Source organism: Artibeus jamaicensis, unplaced genomic scaffold (assembly GCF_021234435.1).
Source record: "Artibeus jamaicensis isolate MK-2021 breed Jamaican fruit bat unplaced genomic scaffold, CSHL_Jam_final contig_1284, whole genome shotgun sequence".
Classification (NCBI taxonomy): Eukaryota; Metazoa; Chordata; class Mammalia; order Chiroptera; family Phyllostomidae; genus Artibeus; species Artibeus jamaicensis.
Window position 1 is genome coordinate 133,932 of NW_026521249.1, and position 20,064 is coordinate 153,995.

Consider the following 20,064-nt stretch of genomic DNA (forward strand, 5'->3'; position numbering starts at 1 on the left):
CAAGGGGTGGCAGCTTCCAGGGATGGGAATTGCAGCCTGTAGTGCCTCTGACCTGCCCACAAAACCCACCAGAACTGAAGGGGCTGTGAGAACCAGGGTAGAACCGTGAGAACCTGTTTATTTTCATGGTGAACTTTATTGTATCCCATCTCTTCTACCCACATGTTTTGACAATGTGTAAGTCCCCCAAACCTTGCCATTTTTCTAGGATTGGGGAGATTCTTCAGAATTATGGAGGCAGAATTTCTTGCCAGTCTTTCAGGAAAGTAATTAGAGGCAGAACTTGTTCATTGATAGAAAGTGAGGAAATGTGACATTTCTCACACTCTGAAGTTTATGAACTGAGATTCCCATTGGCTAACGATCCAAAGAAAAAGAGTGATGTCTTCCAGGGGACAATAAATAGATCTACTACTCTGTTGGAGTTGATTGTTCACATAGAGAACAGAGGGGTTATGATGTAAAAGCAAATTAGAGCCTAACAGTGAAGGGCTGTGGATTCCGTGAAAGAATTTGGACTTTCTTCTGTAGACATGGACGAACATTTGCCCTGGGCAGGACCCAGAAAGACGCTTTTCTTCTCCTCTGTTCCAGAGTTGGTAACTTGTCAGAGCTACTGTGCTCTCAATCAGGAGAATCAGGGCAGTGAGGTGACCACTCGTTTTGGAATTCAACTGTTATAGCCACATAGGAACAGAAAAAAATACTCGGAATCATTAGCCATCAGTGAAATGATGGCTATCAAAACCAAAATTAGATACCATTTTCTACCCACTAGGATGACTGTAATCAAAAAGACATGATAACAAATGTTGGCAAGGGTATGTAGAAATTGGAACCCACATACATCATTGGTGAGATGTAACATGTCGTAGCTGCTTGGAAAAGTTTGGTGGTTCCTCAAAAAGTCAATCAGTTACCATATGACTCAGCAATTTCATTCTTTGATGACCACCTAACAGAAATGGAAACATACAGTTACATAAAAACTTGTGCATGCACTGTGTACAGCAGCACTATTCATAATAGCTAAAAAGTAGAAGCAACACGAGTGTTTATAACTGATGTATATCAAAATGTATATCCATAGAATGGAATATTATTCATTCACAAAAATGAGTGAAGTATCTATACATGCTACAACATGGGTGAATCTTGAAATCATTATGCTAAATGAAAGAAGCTGACACAAAAGGCCAGATATTACTTGATGCCATTCACATAAAATATCCAGAATGGTCAAACCCCTAGAGATAGAAAGTAGTTTTGTGTGTTCCAGGAGCTGAGGGGAGGAGAGAATTGGGCTGACTGTTATTTTTGAAGTGATGAAAATGTTCTGGAATTAGATAGGTGTGATGGTGGCTACAGTGCTGTGAATATGCTAAAACCCACTGAACTGTACACCATACAAAATTTAAAAACAACGTAATGTCTAGCAGGGACCTCACAATTCCTCTAGTCTGAATATGCAATAGACAAAGCAATGGTTCTGGATGGTCTAGGGTGGAGGAGGTTACTGGATGTGGGAGTCACTGCTAAAACTAAGAAAGTCCAGGCAAACCAAGATGTCTTGGTCACCCTTGTGCATACTGAAGCAGTGCTCAGGAGTGACAGCAAGGCCCAGCTCACATTTAACATAGCAATTTCTTAGCCTATCACGTTGTGAGTGGCTAAGGCAGGCCTTACTTATTTCCTGTTTATAGATAAAGAACAAAGATTTTAAAGGCCTTAGAGCAGTGAATTTCAACTGATATGCTACAAGAATTTTTAATATATGCAATACTTGACTATTTAGTCAGGGGCTAAACTGACCTCTTTTCCCTTAGATTGTTAAATTTAAAAAATGACAGTAGCCAATACAATAATAGCCATCTGGTGTGAATGAATCAAAATTATACCAGTTTTTGATCATAGCTGCAAAAAATATAATTTTTTTGTGCTGCAGAATTTTAGTTATTAGTTTATGTGTCCCATGAGATGAAAAAGGTTGAAAATCACTGAATTAGAGGCTTACCTAAGGTTGTATGGAAACTCAATGACAGGATTGGAAGTCAAGTTAAGTTCACATTCTTTCCTACATGTGGATAGTAATTTGTACCTATTGGTGGTCCTGGTAAACATGTGCCTCACTTGTTACATAAATGCAGGCCATCTGGTTTCTGAATTCAAGGGTGCTTCCCTCTATTTTTCTTCTCTCCACCCCCAGAGGCTGCTGCCTGTGGAACTTCTCCTAAATACTGATGGCACTTAACACCAGGTCCAAGTTCATCTTCCTTGTTCCTCTGAAATCTCAAGAGGCATAGACTAAGTCTTAGTTACTTCCATTTTTGGCTGTTGCCTGGTACATAATTGGTGCTCCTAACCCTCTACTAAAGGAAGCCTAGCTTCTGTTCTAAAGGACCAGGAGTGAATATCCCAAATAAGAAAACTGTTGCTCGTCTGTTACCCAGCTCTTATTATGTCTTTGACTGAATTGTCCTGCCTTTCTGATATGTTAGCTCCTTCTTAGGCCTCATTTACTGAATTGCTTGCTGGTGGACTGGCACAACCTGTTTGTTGCTTTGCAGGCCGTGTTGTAAGCACACTCCAAAGGTCAAGCCAAGCCAAGATTTCTGTGTTGATTTTGCTGGTGTGGCTTTGCCTGCAGTTGGCTACCTAGGACAAAGTCTACTCGTGCCCAAACTGAGTAGATAAGAAAGAACTTCCTTCAGTTTTGGAAAGTCCACAGGTATCATGACAAGTGGCTTTATGTATGCAGGCCCAGGGGTTCCAACAAATTCTTACGGGAAGATCTGTGAAGAAGGAGGCAGCAGCCCCTTCTCCTGGTTCATCTTCTGAGAAGTTATATAATCTTCCTGGGCCTCAGAGAGTTTCCTTGCCTTTCAGGTGGAGACAATTACAATTTCTCTATTGCCTTCATAAGGCTTCTTTGAATTCATATCAGACAATGGATTGATGGTTTTTAAAATGATTTCCATCCTGGGTCAGTGGGGCTCAATTTGTTGAAGCATCCTCTCATAACCAAGAGGTTGTGGGTTCAATCCAGTCTGGGTGCATATTATTCCTGGCTAAGGTAAATTTGGAAGGCAACCAATCAGTGCTTCTCCTTTGCATTGATGTTTCTCTCTTGACCACTCTTGATCACTTCCTCTTTTTCTAAAACTGAGTTCCATAAAGTCTTAAAATCCTACAGAGTTTATTCAGATAGAGGGATGATACTTTAATTTCTGCAGCTATGTGTTTATTTATCTATATTGATATATATCTATATCTATATAAGTTTATATCTGTATCTATATATACTTATCTATATTGAGGTACTGTGTGAATTACTCTTCAATCATATTTGCTGTTCCTTCCTGGAGAAAATTATATTTCACGACCTTGGGGATGGCAAGGTTAATCACAAGACTTCCTCCATTTAGCCAATGAAATGATAGCAGAAGCAACGTGTGTTATTTCTGAGCACAAGCCTCTAAGAGCTAGGGTATGGGTAGTCATATTCTCATTTTCCTCTGTTGCGAGACCAGCAGTGTTCCAGCTAGGAACTAATCCATCAGCCTTGGACCTGAAATAAAGAGGATATGAAGCCAAGCCTCAGCTGACCCATGATGGGCATAAGCCACCAATGAGAAATAGACTCTTTTGTTGTAAGCCACTGGAATGTTGGGTCATTTCTCACTGGAACATAACAGTGCCTATCCTGACTGATACAGGTGCCAAGTAAGATTATTATTTGAAAAATTGATTTTGTTGCTGAAAAAGGGTTAGAAAAATCACTGTGATAAATGATAAGCAGACTGTAAACTCCTTGATAAAAAGGGATTTTGTCTTAATATCCTATTGTTCTTTATTTATTCTGTGCTCAGTACAGTGCCTGATACAGTATCTGGGTTATAATAGACATTTGGCAAATATCTGCTGAGTGAATTCAAAGCAAGTGGTTTTGAAAAATAAATTGTTTCTTCAGGCAATATATTATTGTTATTGTCTGTACAATAGCATCTACTGTACCTGTTTTTTCCTTAGTGAGTCTTGTAAAGTGTATCAGTCAATATCAATGTTCTGCTCTGTAGTATTATAATTATTATTTCTTTTGTCTAATGGGAAAATGTATATTATATATCAAACATCCCAATGCTGAAACTGTGACTAAAAATAGAAGGAAAGCAGATCTGACTTAGCCTATGAATTAGCTCTCTATGGTACTATCTTGAATCAGAACCAGTCATGATCTGGTTAACTGCATTGGTCCATAGTAGCCAGGAAGGGGCACACACAGAACTTGCCCTTGATCATGAGGGTAAGTGGGAGGTAGAGAAATAGACCCAGCTGCATGCAATGGCTAGTATAAGGCTGGGATGAAAAACAGTCCCAGGCAAACTGCAATAGGCAATTAGTGGTATAGTTCATGCAAGAAAGACTGTGGAGCTATGGAAAAGGTATGACAGGAAGCAGGCAGGCATTCCATAGGCCAGTAGACCATTGCTCCAGGATTCCAAGGCACTGATAATGGAAAGTTCAGGCAGATATTAAATATCAGGGGAGTCCATCATTACTCTTGTTGATAGTCTGGGGATAGGTAGGTAGGGTGGGTAGGGTGAGTAGAGTGAGGGAGCTCCTTCCAAAGTAAAACAGGATTCCAGAGAGAAGGAGTGTGGGAAGCACACAAGGTTTCAGAACTAAGGCAAAGGTAAGGTTTGAGGGTGTGACTGACAACAAGTATGACTTAATGTGAAGTCCTGGAGTATAGAATTAGCAGATCGAGAATATAGGTGGGGCTCAGGTGACTCAGAGATCCTAACCACGGAGGTAAGTAGCCAGAAACCATGAACCAGGGAAACCTAAGACCAATTAACCATTGCAGTAAGGGAAATGAAGCTGTCGGTCTTTGCATAACCAATGATGCAGCCACTGCAATGCAGTGGGTCTACCTTCCCCCCACAGGGATGTAATAGGTGTGGCTTTGAGAAATGTGGGTAAGCACCCAGAAACACATGCATACACACACACAGAGGAATCCGGCAGATTCCTATTAAATTTGCTCTGCTTGTGCTATTGACTGATGAGAGTCAGTGGTATCCCATTAACATACCAGATAGCACATGAGAGTGCCCTCAGCCCTCAAGATAGCCATTAAGTGGTGACTGTCTTTAGCTGAGCTATTTTTTTCTCTCTTCTAAGACACATTTTAGGATGGCTCAAAGAAAAGTAGTAATGCCAACATGCACCCATTAAGGGAAAAATGTGGAAAGGGAAATGAAAGGCTCTTGCTGCCTGGACTGTACTTCCCATTGACTATTACTGGTGTTTTATCCTTTCTATCCAAGTCCTTGTTCAAGAAGTCAGGACTTCCGCCAAGATGGAGGTGTAGGTGGAACCACCTTGCCTCTGTGCACAACCAAATCTAAGAACAACTATTTTTAACAACAATAAACACAACCAAGCCACACAGAAAATCGACAATACGGAGTCCAAAGACAACTAAATGCTCAGCTAAACCGGTAAGAGGAGCGAAGCCAGCAGCAGAGCAGGTTAGCAAGAAAAAATCTCCGAACGGGTGGTGCGCGAGCAGCCGAAGGCGCAGATCGCGGGCTAGCTACGGGAGCACACAGGGAAGAGGCGCAGCGGGCTGTCTGCGGTCAGTCGCGCATCTGCGTGCGGATAAACCAGTGAGGAGGGCAGCCTGCGAGGGGCAGCAGGCTCGCACAATTCTGATCGGATAAACAGGCCCGGGGCGAGTGGTGTGACTGGACAGACTGGGCTAGCGGAGAGGGCCGCCATTGCTCCCTCTCTGACCCCGCCCCAACACACAGCATCACAAACCAGCGACCTGGGTCGCCCCGTCCTGGTAAACAATTAAGGCTTTGCTCCGCTTACTTAATGGCGCAAATTGACCAAAAATGGCTCAAGAACAATTCAGAGCCCCAGAACCGATCGATCTAAGCGATGAGGAAATAGCCAATCTTTCAGATGCACAGTTCAAAACACTGGTTATCAGGATCCTTACAGAACTGGTTGATTTTAGTCACAAATTAGAGAAACATATGGAAGCTAAACTAATTGAAATGAATGGTAATACAAAGGAAACCAATAGTAATGGAAAGGAGATTGGGACTCAAATCAATGGAGTGGACCAGAAGGAAGAAAAAAATGATCAAACAGAAAAGAATGAAGAAACAAGAATTCAAAAAAATGAGGAGAAGCTTAGGAACCTCCAGGACATCTTTAAACATTCCAACATTCGAATTATAGGGGTACCAGAAGGGGAAGAGTCACGAGTGGAAACCTTATTTGAACAAATAATAAAAGAGAACTTCCCCATTCTGGCAGAGGAAATAGACTTCCAGGAAATCCAGGAAGCTCAGAGAGTCCCAAAGAACTTGGACCCAAGAAGAAACACACCAAGGCACATCATCATTACATTAGCCAAAATTAAAATGAAGGAGAGAATCCTAGAAGCAGCAAGAGCTAAGGGGACAGTCACCTACAAAGGAGTTCCCATCAGACTGTCAGCTGATTTCTCAAAAGAGACCTTACAGGCAAGAAGGGGCTGGAAAGAGGTATTTCAAGTCATGAAAACCAAAGACCTACAACCAAGATTGCTCTATCCAGCAAAGTTTTCATTTAGAATGGAAGGACAGATAAAGTGCTTCTCAGATAAGATCAAATTCAAGGAGTTCATCATCACCAAGCCCTTATTATATGAAATCTTAAAGGGACTTACCTAAGAAAAAGAAGATAAAAAAGATGAACAGTGAAAGGACAGCAAACTCACAGAGTAACAACCACACCTAAAACAAAAGCAAACTAAGAGGACAGCTAGATCAGGAGCTGAACCATAGAAATGAAGATCACATGGAGGGTTAGCAACAGGGGAGTGGGAGGAGGAAAAGAGAGGAGAAGGTACAGAAAATAAGTAGCATAAGACAGTAGATAGAAAATAGATAGGGGGGAGGGTAAGAATAGTAGGGGAAATACAGAATCTAAAGAATTTGAGACACGTGTTCATGAACTAAAGGGGGAAATGGTGGGGGAGGGGTATGCAGGGGGGAGGGGAATGGAGGGGGGGAATAGAACAAATATAATGGCATAATCAATAAAAAAGTTAAAAAAAAGAAGTCATTGAAAATGCCCTGTTTCCAGCCTTTGGTGTCAACCTGAAGTTGGAATGTCACCTTTGAACTTCATCATAGCATGTGTTCCTCATTAGTGCCATATTTCTCTGGTATGGTCATGATTTAACAGTAATTACTTCTTCTACCACAACATTCTGCTTTGCCTAATCATATCATGGCACAGAAATACATGTGGATTTAGCCCCTAATTTAAAAAGTCTATGTGGAATATTAGCATTTAATTTTGTGCTCTAGGACTTCCAAGAATGTGGGAAATCTTTGGGCTGGTACTTATATTTCTTGAAGGTAGAAAGGCTCTAACTTTTTAGAGCAGAGGGTGCAAACTTGTGACCTCTAGGCTGCTTCCAAGTGTAAACTGTTTTGCTGATAGAACATGACTGAGAATTCCAGCTCCTTCTGAAAAAAATTTTTTGGTCTCTTGTCAGCTGACCGTGAATGCTGGCTGCCCCTTTTTGATGGGTAATAGGTTCTCCACAGTATTTGCCTCCCCTTGTTGTCTCTTGCCAGACACATCATTTGGTTATGCTTGCCTGACTGGCCCTGGAGGAAGCTCAGCTTGTGAGTTTATAAACTAAGAACTTGTCTGAAGCTGCTTGATGGATGGTGGGCAAATCACTATCATTTTTAAAATCCCACTTGAAAAAAATCAAAACTAGTGTTACAATAAGTATCCCTTCCTTGCCCATCTCACCTTTCTTCTAGTTCTTCTGGGTTTTCTGGACCCTTGTTCCACTGACTAATAAATCCCCATCTTTGCACCATGGGCTATTGCCCTGCCCTCTGGATCTTCTCCCTGAGATAGCTCATGCATTCCTCTGGTCCACCAATTGACTCTTGACTGATGACTCCCAAATCTCTCTCTAGCCTTACCTTTTCCCTCAAGGTTGCATTCCAGGATTAAACTTGGAGGCTTCACCATGAGGCAGCTCTTCACCCTGGGTCAGCAGGGTGACCGTGGGCACACACCAGACATCACTGAGCTGTGTACACCATAACTTCTTATGAAGGTTGAGAGTATCAAAGATAATTTTTAGGAAGATAATTTTTGGCAATTGTTTCCTAAGCCTAAAACCAGTGGGTGATAGCACCCTATTCTTTGTACACTATCATAATGCCTCAATTCCAGAGAATCTTTCTTTGAAAGTGACTTTTTATATGGAATTGTCAGTGTTGTCTCCCTCCAAGCTTCCAGGAGTGAGGCCCACCAGGGAGGTGGGAATGGACATGCAGGCAGGCCTTCTGGAAAAATGGGACTAAGTAACCTTTGCTGATAAGACTGATGGCCCTCAAAGCTTTGCAGGAGTTTGAAAAGACTGTGAGTGGAAAATTTGCCTGGTGGCTCCTTGAAATCCTGCCACATCAAATTGGAGCCATTTGTTTCTATCATACGCAACAGAATAAGTACATAAATGCTCTGGAGCTTCCTTATGAACAGTTATGACCAGCAGAGAAACGAATTCAGAGGAGAGGAGAGAAGAAATGGTGATCTGTGGGCGCTGTCCACTGGTGCTCACACTGGTCCCAAAAGCACAGTTTTCCTCTTACTAGTGGCTTACGAACACTTTAGAAAAAGTTTTAGTTTATGTCTTTATATATGCCTACTTTTTCTCCATAGAAGTTTCACAGAATTGGGAGAAGTTTAGTGCAAGGAAGGGAGAGAAGGGAAAGCCAGATTTGGTGCATTTCTGGCACTGGGAGTGGTGCACTGCCTTCATTATTTCACTTTCCATGGCCTGAGCTTACCTTTTGTAAGATGATAGGGTAGGTTTGATAATAGAAATATAAAATTGTAATATTTTGTACCTCAGCTGATCTAATGTTTTTATTCTACAAGTGAGAGGGAAGTCATGTGGCTGGTTTGTGATGAAATCAGGACCAGTGCCAGGTCTTCTTATACCCCTCCCACCAGTCTCTCTTCTATGAGACCAGGGACATTTGGGATACTGCTGAAAGGTCATGGGACATTGGTGAAAAATTGTGCAAGAGAAGAAACTCTTCCTTCTTGTAAAAGGACAGAAAATTTCACCTTTGTATGTGAGCCTGTGCATGTGTTTTCTGACCCCAGTGAAGAATGCACACCTATTAAAAGCCATACTAAAATCTATTCTGACTTCCCTTACGGTGAAAAGATACATAAGAGGAAAATGTTCCTTTTCTTCTGCTTCTTAGGTATTGTTATATCTGTGCTAGGTACCTGGGCCTGAGACAGCCAGGTATATGGCATTAGGGCTGCTGGGTCAGTGTTTTGAGCAAGCATGGAAAGATAAAAGAATCCTGTTTTTCTTTGTTTTCTTGGGATGTTCATAGATTATATATTTTTTATTTTCAAAAAGTTATTTAATTTATTGAGGTGACATTAGGTATAAAATTTTATAGGTTTCAATTATACAATTCTATAATGTATCATCTGTATATTGTATTGTGTGTTTACCACCGAAAGTCAAGTCTCCTTCCATCACCATTTATTCCCCCTATTCCCTCTTCCCTGATTAAGGCAAGGAGATTGGGCTTTTATGCCTCAGATCTACCAATCCCTGGCTCTAGGCTGCCCTCTGAAGGAGGTATGACCTTGGATGAAGCAGCTCTCACCTGAGAATGGTCCTTGAAACCTTGGAACATACTAAGTTGAGAGCTGTAAGGGGAAGCATTGAGGCCATGTGAAATTCACTGTCAGTGGGGAAATTTGGGTAAGGAGTCGGAAACTACAACCCATGGGTAAAATCCAGCCCACTGCCTGTTTTTGTAAACATAGTTGACAAGGTGTTCTCACTGTGTGTGTATAAAGATATAAAGAAGTATATGTATATTTTCCTAGTTTTACCTCTGCTCATGTTTTTCTCTGTGTCTCTTCTCTTCTCATGAGGACGCCAGTCATCAGTCATCTTGGATTAGGGCCTACACTAATGATTTTGTTGTAATTTGATTATATCTGCAAAGACTTTTTCTCACAGGTATTGGGGTTTAGAATTTCAACATAACTTTTGGGGAGGGGAGATATTCAACTTACAACAACCAGAAAACATTATCATTTTCAATTGAAGGAAACATCTGCATGAAGAAAGCTCACACCCATGTATTAGGTGTAGTAGAGACATAGCTCTTTTCCATAGGCAGGTGTGAGAGCTGAGCAGATATGAGCTACACAGGTGAGACTTTTGTCTGTTGCTTTAGTGGCCAAAGGCCAGGATTCTCTCTAGTGCCTGATTACGGAAGCCTGAGAGTTGCTTAAGCTTGTCTACTAACCATCTTAGCAGGCTTGTAGGACTCTTGCAACAGTCTTAAAAAAAAAAAAAAAAAGGAAGGAAGGAAAGAAAGATGGAAGAAAATCCAGCAACTAAGAAGCTGTCCATAGCAAAGCCTAATGACTCACTGCCAGCAGTGGTCTACATGTCACAGGATATCCTTACCATCTTCCCACCAACACTTCCAATTGTTTTCTAAAGGAGCTTTATTTCCAGAGGATCCATTTTTTTGAGGTAACATCACCTATACCAGAAGTTAACCCTTGATGGATACCAGCTGAGAGGTATCCCCAGTGGTGTGCTGCTCAGTGTTTAAAAGCCAGCTGTCTATGAAGAAAAGGAGGGAAAAACATAATTTTTAGCTTCTACCAACTTCTGTGGTATAAATACTTCCACTGTGGGAAGTATTTCAAGCTATTTATGTGAAGTCCCCGAAAGCAGGAAAAAAATGTGTTCAATCAGTTCTTATGAGCTAGTGTGAGTTTTAACTCTAGAATACCAACGAGTCTCAATATTAGAAGAAAAGAATATGATTTGGGACAAGGGAAGACTCTTAGGAGGAGGAAAGATTTGAATGAACCTTGAAGGTTTTATGATTTGGTGGTGTCTTTATTACTACGCATTCATGTCAGTTTGGCAATTTCTGTACGTCTTTCTCTGGGACTAGACTATGAGCTTCCTGAAGGGAAAAAAATGTGTTGTTCTTTGCAACGTCTCTACAGTAAACATTTCACGAAGTGTATGTTTAGTGAATGAATGAATGAACTAATGAATGAATAAATAAGAAATGGAAAGGGGCAGTAATACCAGGAAGGGGGAACATTCATTGTGTGGGCAGACACAAGAGGAAGAAATTAATGATCAGGAGGTTTTGGGTTCAGTTAGCTGTCCATTCTTGCTGGAGTAGTGTTGGCATGTAAGGTATTCCAGTTACTATAGCTGTATAAAAAACCACACCCAAAACCTAATGCCTTAAAACAGGGACATATTTTGATCATGAATCTAAAATTCAAATGGGGTTCAGCTGGGTCAGCTCATATCTGTTGCACTGGGCATCAACTGGAGTGGCTTGAAGGCCGGGGGCTGTGATCATAAGGATCATTCACTGGTTTCTGACTGTTAGGCTGAGAAATGTTAATCCCCCAATAAACATCTGGAGATTAAAATAGCTGGAGGTCCTCAGATGTTTCTAATTTTATGAGGTCTCTCTTAAAGGTCTCTCCAGTATAGCAGCCTTGGAGTAACAGCACTTCTTCATGCTAGCTCAGTGATTCCAGATGTTTATATTATAAAACAAATAAGCCAGAAGGAAGCTATATCATTTTGCTAATGTAGCCTTGGAAGTCACATAACATTACTATGCCATAATTTTTCAGTGAAAGCAATCACAAGCCCCTGCTCAGATTCAAGTTGACTCTTGAACAACATTGGTTTGAACTGCACTGGTCCACTTATACACAGATGTTTTTCAGCAAATACCTTTACTATTTTTGATGTCCAGTTGGGAGTCCATGGATGCAGAGGGCTGACTGAATGCATTGCTCTACACCATTGTAGGGAATTTAAGTACCCTTGGATTTTGGTTTCAGATGTGTGTGTGTATGTGTGTGTGTCCCAGAACCAATTGTCTCAGGTGGGCCGGCATACCTGACCCCATGTTGTTTAAGAGTCAACTATATGTCTATATCATACATGTACATATATATGATGTATACACATACATATACATCTACATGTGTGTGTATAGTGTGTGTTAGAGTTGCTGGTAGTCACCTTTGGAAAATAGAATCTGCCACACATGTTGGAATGGGTCTTGAATGTCATACTAAAGTATTTGTTCTCCTTTTCTGGGAGCAGTTCACATACAGATTTGCTGATATTCTCCACAGTTTCACATGTGTAGGTTCATCATCCCCAGCAAGCCTGTGAGTCTGACATGCAACAGCAATGTGTCTTATGTATTTTTAAAAAAATCTTCCTAAGTGGCCAGGGCTTTGTATTTGATGGCTCCTCAGTATATGAAATCCAAGTGCCTGTATACCCAAGTGAGCAATGACAGTAAATCAGACCTGACAGGCTATACTTCTTGCCTGTCACAGAGAGGGCCACATAGCAGGAGATGAGCCACAGGCAATTGATCCAAGCTTCTCTAGCATTACTGCCTGAGATCTGCCTCTTCCTTGACCCCTGTCCTGGCCCATGGAAAAATTGTCTTCCATGAAAACTGTCCCTGGTGCCAAAAAGGTTGGGGACTGCTGTTCTAGCTGGCACAAACCTATATGTTTCAGCACTATTGAGCTGGTAATAATGAGGTGGCCCATGGTGGGGTATACTGGAACAAAACTGAGTACCAGAATTGTCATAGCACATCTAGACCTACTCTGGGCTCACTGCCCAAGAGCTCAAAAAATGAGACCAAACCAAAATGTTGATTTTTGCAGAACATGTAACACCAAATTCCATCTGCCAAGAAATGCTGGATCCAGACCAAATGCAGTTTTCATAGCTCTGGACCCCAAGCCACTAGTTGCTTTCATTCAAAGCCTTGGTCTCTCTCAAGGGTCTTCATCCAGCCTGTTAGAAGGGTGAGAGACGAGGCTATAACTGAATCTGGTGGTTTATCTGAGAGATGAAGAAGAGCTGCCACTTGAGTTTTGAATTAATGTCCTTTGACCCTGTTCTCCATTCTTTGTTGACTTCTATTTTTGCAACAGTGGAAAATTTATCTATTGCTATAAGACAGTCATTGGAAAGAATAATGAGAGAGTTTATTCTTCATGTTTGTCAAACCATAGATGTTCCCAATGGAGAAGAGGTGGTTGTAAGAAAAGAAGAAAGACATTATAAATAACACAAAGACTTTCCTTTTGTTCCTACCTTGAAGTGGGTTGTCTTCACAAATTTGGAACTCAGGACAAACATTATCTCACAGAGTAACAGTGCTGGCTAGGTTTGCTACAAATGTACATTTCATCTATAATATAAGTTGAGGGAGGAAGGTAGACATCACACAATAGACAAGTTACCCCAGTTTAGGAGCTTGAGGCAGCTACGGAAACTGGCCCTGCCTTCAACAGACTTTTTTCTTTCTGCACTTTTGAACCTGGCCATCAGATTCCTTATAAACTGCAAGTTCTAATGGCAAAGATCAAGTGGTGGGGCTGACATCTGAGAGCATGAGTGTGGCCAGTACTAAATATAATCATTTGTAGGACAAGGTCTGTCTGCCCTTTTAAAAAAATAAAGAACTATGGCTTTGATAAGCAACTTCAGTTTGGGAAATCTGTGTTTTTAGTCTGTTTTTTTTTTCTAACACACCAAAGGGTTTCACAATGAGGCCTGCAGTTAAGAGAGGGGAACAGCTGGGAGGGTGCTGCTTGCCCTGAAGTCTGTCAAGTAGCTGATCAGCTCCGTCAGCACATAGGATGCTAATGCAACCTAGGTGGTGCTTGCAATTCCTCTTAGAGTGGCCATTCTATTTTAAACTTAGGAAAAGCATCCACAAAATATATGTTTATGCTGGTCTGTTGTCACTTGATTGCCACAGCTCTCCAAACCATTCAAAGCTCATGTTTAGTGAAGATAAAGACTGTGGAGTCTCTGCTGTTGAGTAAATTTTCCATGTTCGTGGTCTATTTGAAAATAGGGAGTTCTCCTGGATGAAATATCAGATTGTAAAGACTCCCTATATGTCCTACATGCACCCCCAGTTTTCAGAGTCTAGGAAGCTTGTCTTGCCTGTGAGGACAAATGCCACCTTTAAGTATCTGTAGCATTTACTGCTGCCACCATTAACTTGGCAATTGTTCTTATGATATCTAACAATTTACATGCTCCTGGCTTGACTTGCAGATAAACCCCTGGAGAGGAGTAACTGTCTTGCTGCTTTATATTCCTACTTCCCACTGTGCTTTCCAGAGAAGATATGCTGAACCAGTGTCTGTTGATTTCATTTGAGTGGGATTCAGAAAGATGTACTCAGCACTCAATTCAAGCTCACACAATAGTGGTACCTGAAGTGTTTAGAATGTGCTTTGGGAACTAGTAGGGCCCTGGGCTCATCAGTATGAGCTGGAACAGCAGCAGCTAATGGGCTGTGGACATGCTGTTAATAATGATTAACTCCTGCCTAGCAGTTTCCCTGTGCCTGGCATTGTTGTGAGTGCTTTACTTATCTTATAACAGTTGGTTTTGCTAAGAACCCTTTGAAGTATGTATTGCTGTTTATCCTCCAGCTAACACATAAGGAAACTGGGGCTCAGAAAGATAAGAAAATTGCTCAAGGTTACAAAGCTATGCAGCAGCAGACCCAGACATAAACATTTCAGCTGCAGAGTCTGTGTTTTTAACCACTGAGCTTTATTGCCCCGTTTGGCAAAGCTAATACATATATGGGTACATACAATCTGCCAGACACATTTTATATAAACTTATTTAACCCTCAGAAAAAATTCAGGAGATAAGTACTATTTTTATATGCATTTTGCAGGTGAAGAATCTAAGGTGCAAAGAAGTTGCATGGAAGAGACCAGATGCAAACCCAAGGCTTCTGGCTTCTGAGTCTATCATTTGAATCATCATGCTATAGCATTCTCTGAGGAGTCAACGAATGAACAGGTGTCAATCCTGGATCAATCTGTGTAGGTTTACATAGCAAGAGATGGTGGATCATAGACTAATTGATAAGAAGACATTACTGAAATTTCCATCAAGGCTGAAAGTCACTATATTCCTGAATGATCACCGGGGCTAGGGACATGCAAGGTTTCTTTCTAAGTGGGCTAGAAATATAGTGCTGGGCAAGAGAAACTGTATGTTCTTTGCACAGAGTATTTTAAGATAAGGAGATCAAGGACAAGGGTTACTTGTTTCTTTATAAGGTTTTATAGGAGAAGCATGGGGAGCTGAGGCACTGCTGTTTCCCTGTGCTCTGAGCATGTGGTATGCAGGGCATGCAATGTGAATGGTATGCAATGTGCAGGAGGACATGCAACCGGGAGAAGCCCAGGTGGTAGGCATTTTCTGGTCCACAGCGGCCTGCAGCAGATATGCAAAGACTTAAGTAGGTCTGGGAGAAACAGGGGTGAGTACAAGGGACTGCTATCTGCCTGGGTGTCCCTGGACTGAGTAGCTGCTTTGCTCTCAGAGTCCCTTCACCTCCTAGGAGAGCCTAGCATTTAACAGGGAGACCCCCTACATGTAAGGAGTTCATTTCAGTGAGCTCAAAATTTTCAAGTTAAAAGAAGAAAAAGATACAGGCAAAATAAAAACTGCATCTCATCAGCTTAACCAAATGAAAGGGACAGTTTTTCTTTCCTGAATCATTTTTTCTAGATGGTAGAACCTAACATATAAAATGTTTTTTTAAAGGAAAACATTTCCTAGAAGAAATATTGAGCCTCTCCGCAAGTGCTCACCTAAGTATGAACTGAGGTGGCACAGCATTCCATCAGTTCCCTGCAAAGGGCCATCAACCCTCTCAATCTGTGAAGCCAAAGCCTCTATAAAGATATGACATTTTTTCACAGGACTTTCTTCAGCCTTGTTCTTGTGGTCCAGAAACCTCAATCCTCAGGCTATTTGCTGAATAACATTCCAGGGGTGAAAGAAGGAAGAAAAGAGAAAAAGGAAGAAAGAAGGAAGTCTCCAGGTTACATGGTAATGGCACACCAGGGTCCAACTTCTCATTGCTGTTACACTCATCTAGACAGTAAGTACTGAAAAAATGTGGACAATCAGGCTGCAGGCTCCTGGCCATGGGCCAGGTCTTGGGTAGACTACTACCACTTGGTGGGTGAATTATGGACATGTAAATAGAAATAATAACACTCAACCTGCAGAGCTATTTTGAGCATTGAACAAGCATAATGTCTAGTCCCAGTAGGTATTTAATAGTGAGAGCTGTTACTATACTGTCACTGTAAGAGTTGATCGGGCTGCAGCACCGTCATTCCACTGGTGAAAACCAGGGTTGACTCAGCTCATCCAACTGGGTGGATCAGTGTTTTAAAAAGATTGTCTCACAATATTATAAAACATAACATGAACAAAGCCCATAAGACATAAATAACTGGCTAGTAAAAAATCATAAGGCAAAGCATCATGTAATTACCATCATGTAACTATTACCCAGGTTAATAAATAGAATATTGTTAGCATTTAGAAGTTCCCACATCTATCTTATATGTCCTTTCCATAAGAGGTGAATTGCTTCCTTTCACAGAAAAGATAGCTTTGCCTTATAAAGGAAAGAATGAATAAGTAACTAAAAAATAGTTTTATTATATATCATCATATAACATATATATCCCCAAATATTATTGTTTTGTCTGTTTTTAAATGTTATGAAAATGGACTTAGATTATTTTGTGTCTTGCTTCTTTCATGCATCATTATGGTTTAAGACTCAACCACATTGTTTCTGTAGCAGTGGACTCTATATGAATATGTTGCATTTTGCTTATATGTTCTTCTGTAGATAGACAATTGGGTGTTCTTTAGATTGGGGTAATTACTTAAAATATGAATATACGCATTCTTATATGGATCATCAGTGTCATTCTGGTGACATGAGCTGTAGGTTATATACCTAGGAGAAGAATTGCTGCATCACAGCATATGTGTATGTCTAATTTTAGTAGACACTGCCAACCTCTTTTCTAAAGTGGTTGCACCAATTTACTCTTCCATCTACAATATTAGAGAGTCACCATTACTCCACAGCTTCACAGACAGATGGTATTGGTTGTCTTTAGATGTTAGTCATTCTGGTACGTGTGAAGTTTTATTTAATTGCAGTTTTAGTTTGCATTCTCATGACTCCTAAAAAGATTGGGTAGCTTTTTATTGTTTATTGTCCATCTGGACTCCTTTTTTGTGAAGTGCCTGCTTATCTCTTTGGCTCATTTTAAAAATTGGGTTGTATGTCTTTTTTCTTAATGAATTTTATCCAAATGAGTACTTAATTACCACAAATAACATTTATTGAGAAGAGTGGTATACTGGAGCTTACCAGAGTTGATTATTAAAGTTTCACAAGTTTTATGACTAGATTGCTAAAGTGTGGGTGGCTTGAAATCAGTCATGGTGGGAGTACTTACACCATGGATATTAGTAAATGGTACAAATAAGAGTATTGTCTTTTCCTCTCACATTTCCCACTCCCCACTCTGGACACAGTCAATGACTACACCAATGAAAAAGACCATATCTGATGCACTATCCCACAGTGCCATCTCTGTCATTAATCCTGTCTATACACATGTGGATTCATTTCTGTGCTATCTTTTCTGTATTATTCTTTTCTTTGTCCATCCCCATATCTAAAACACACTGTCTTATGAACTATAGCTTTAGAATAAGTTTTGATGTTGGGAAGAACAAATCCCCTACTTTCTAAGGATATCTTCCTCATTTTTGGCTCTTGACATTCCTTTGTAAATTTTGAAATCAATTTGTCAGTTTTTATGGTATTGGTCATCTTTAAACATTAGTCAGTCTGGTATACATGCAGTTGTATTTACTTAGTGGTTTTAATTTGTATTTCCTCAACTGCTAAAAAGGTTGAGTAGCTTTTTGTTGTTTATTGTCCATCTGGATTCCTGATTTGTGAAGTACCTGTTTATGTCTTTGACTTATTTTTTAAATTGGGTTTCTTGTCTTTTCTCTTGGCAATTTCTTTTTTCTTAAAAAGTCTGTTGAAATTTTAATTAATGGGATTACAGTGAATCTGCAGATCAGTTTTGGAAATAAATGCATATTTTATCCAACTTGAGTTTGTTATGGAAATCACTCATTATGGTGTGAAAATAATTATATGTAATTTCTATAAGTATGTTCTTTATCATTTATCTTTGGCTATTGTTTCTTGCCTTGCAGAACATTTTTATGTTTATGAAATAAAGTTTATCAACCTTTCCTTTATAGCTTCTAGGATTTATGTCATAAGCTTTAAAATGCAATTTAATTTAAAAAATTCCCTAGTGTTTTATTCTATCATTTAATGATTTGTATTATAATAAAGTATAGAGGTATGTATCCAACTTTTTTATAATATGGCTAACCTTTTGTTCCAATACCAATTATTGGACAATGCATCATTCCCTACTGATCTGAAATGTCACCATTAACATAAATGAAATTCCTATAAGTATTGGTTTATTCTTGGATTTTCTCTTTTGTTTCATTATCTATTTGTTTATGGTATTACTATCCCATAGAAATATAGATGAAATACACATATGCATGTGAGCCACAAATGCAAGCCACATATAATTTAAAATATTCCATTAGGCACATTTTAAATAATGTAAAAAGAGAAGTAAAATTACTTTTAATAATGTATATTATTTAACCCACTATAGTCAAATATTATAATTTCTACATGAAATTAATATATTAGAACCATTACATTTACTTTATTTTTTCATACAAAGTCGTTGAAATGTGGTATGTATTATATTTACAAAATACCTCAGTTTGGACTAGCCATATTTCAGGTATAACTAACCACATGTGGCTAGCAGGTACCCTATTACATAGCTCAGGTCCAGACTAGCCTTAGCTCTGCAACTAGTTTAGTTCATTTACTAAGGTCTGGCCCTTCCAGAATTGGCTTGATGAGATCTCTTCACTTATTGGTTAGAACTTTAACAATGTACCAGCTCTGTATGACCCTGGGAATAGTTTGGCTTAGAGCTCCCCAACAGTTGTTCTTTCCTCAGTAGTGTACTTTACCCAGTTTCTGGAGTCTCACCTCTGCATGTCCATTAGAATTCAGCTAAAGACTCAAGAGATCCTCTGTTCAGATTTCTGAATTCCTTTTCTGCATAGCTCCCTCCTTTCTAGAACTCTGCTCCATAAAGTCCAGCAACACTTATCTCCTGACTACCAGTCTGTTTCTTCAACTTGGCAAGATCTACACTTACTTAGAGTCCCCTTTCCACACTATGGTCTGGAAAGTGCCTACAGGCAGCAACCCTGAGTGATGCTAGGGTTCACCTCACTAGCTTCTCCTCTCTGGCAGATCACAGTTGTGCTGTGGGGGGTGCAGGTGGCAGCCAGCACAGTTGCTACCTGTTATTCTTAATGACTCGTAGTCATTAAGAAGAAGTCCTACTTAAGAAAAAAAGACAGGGTGGGCTTATATATTAGTGCTACTATGCAGTTCTTTCATAATTACTTGAATCTTTATTAGTCCCTTATTGTTTTCCTTAATTTTATTATTTTACAACATCCTATGTTTGTACTCTTTTTGTTTATTAGAATATTTCAGGCTATAAATCTTTTCTGAACACTCTTTAGCTATTTCCCACAAATTTTGATAGGCAGTATTTTGGTGGTCATTATTCTCCAGATGTTTTGCATTTGGTTTTCTCTTTGACCAAAAATTGTTCCTAAGATTTAAAATATTTTGTAATAGTAAGGTTTTATGTTTCAGTTTTCTGCTTTTAGTTATATAGAATTCTAAATAAAGTTATCTGTATTGTTTATAATTAAAAATTATTTGTTTTCTTTGTAGCTTAATGCATAGTCATGATTTTACTATGAAACTTTGTAAACAAGTATTCTTCACTTTTTAGGGTATAAATTGTTGATTGACTTTAAGTGAGTAAATGTTAACATTTTGAGCGTACAAAATAAATGTAAATTTACAAAGTATAGTATATGTATATGTGTGTGTA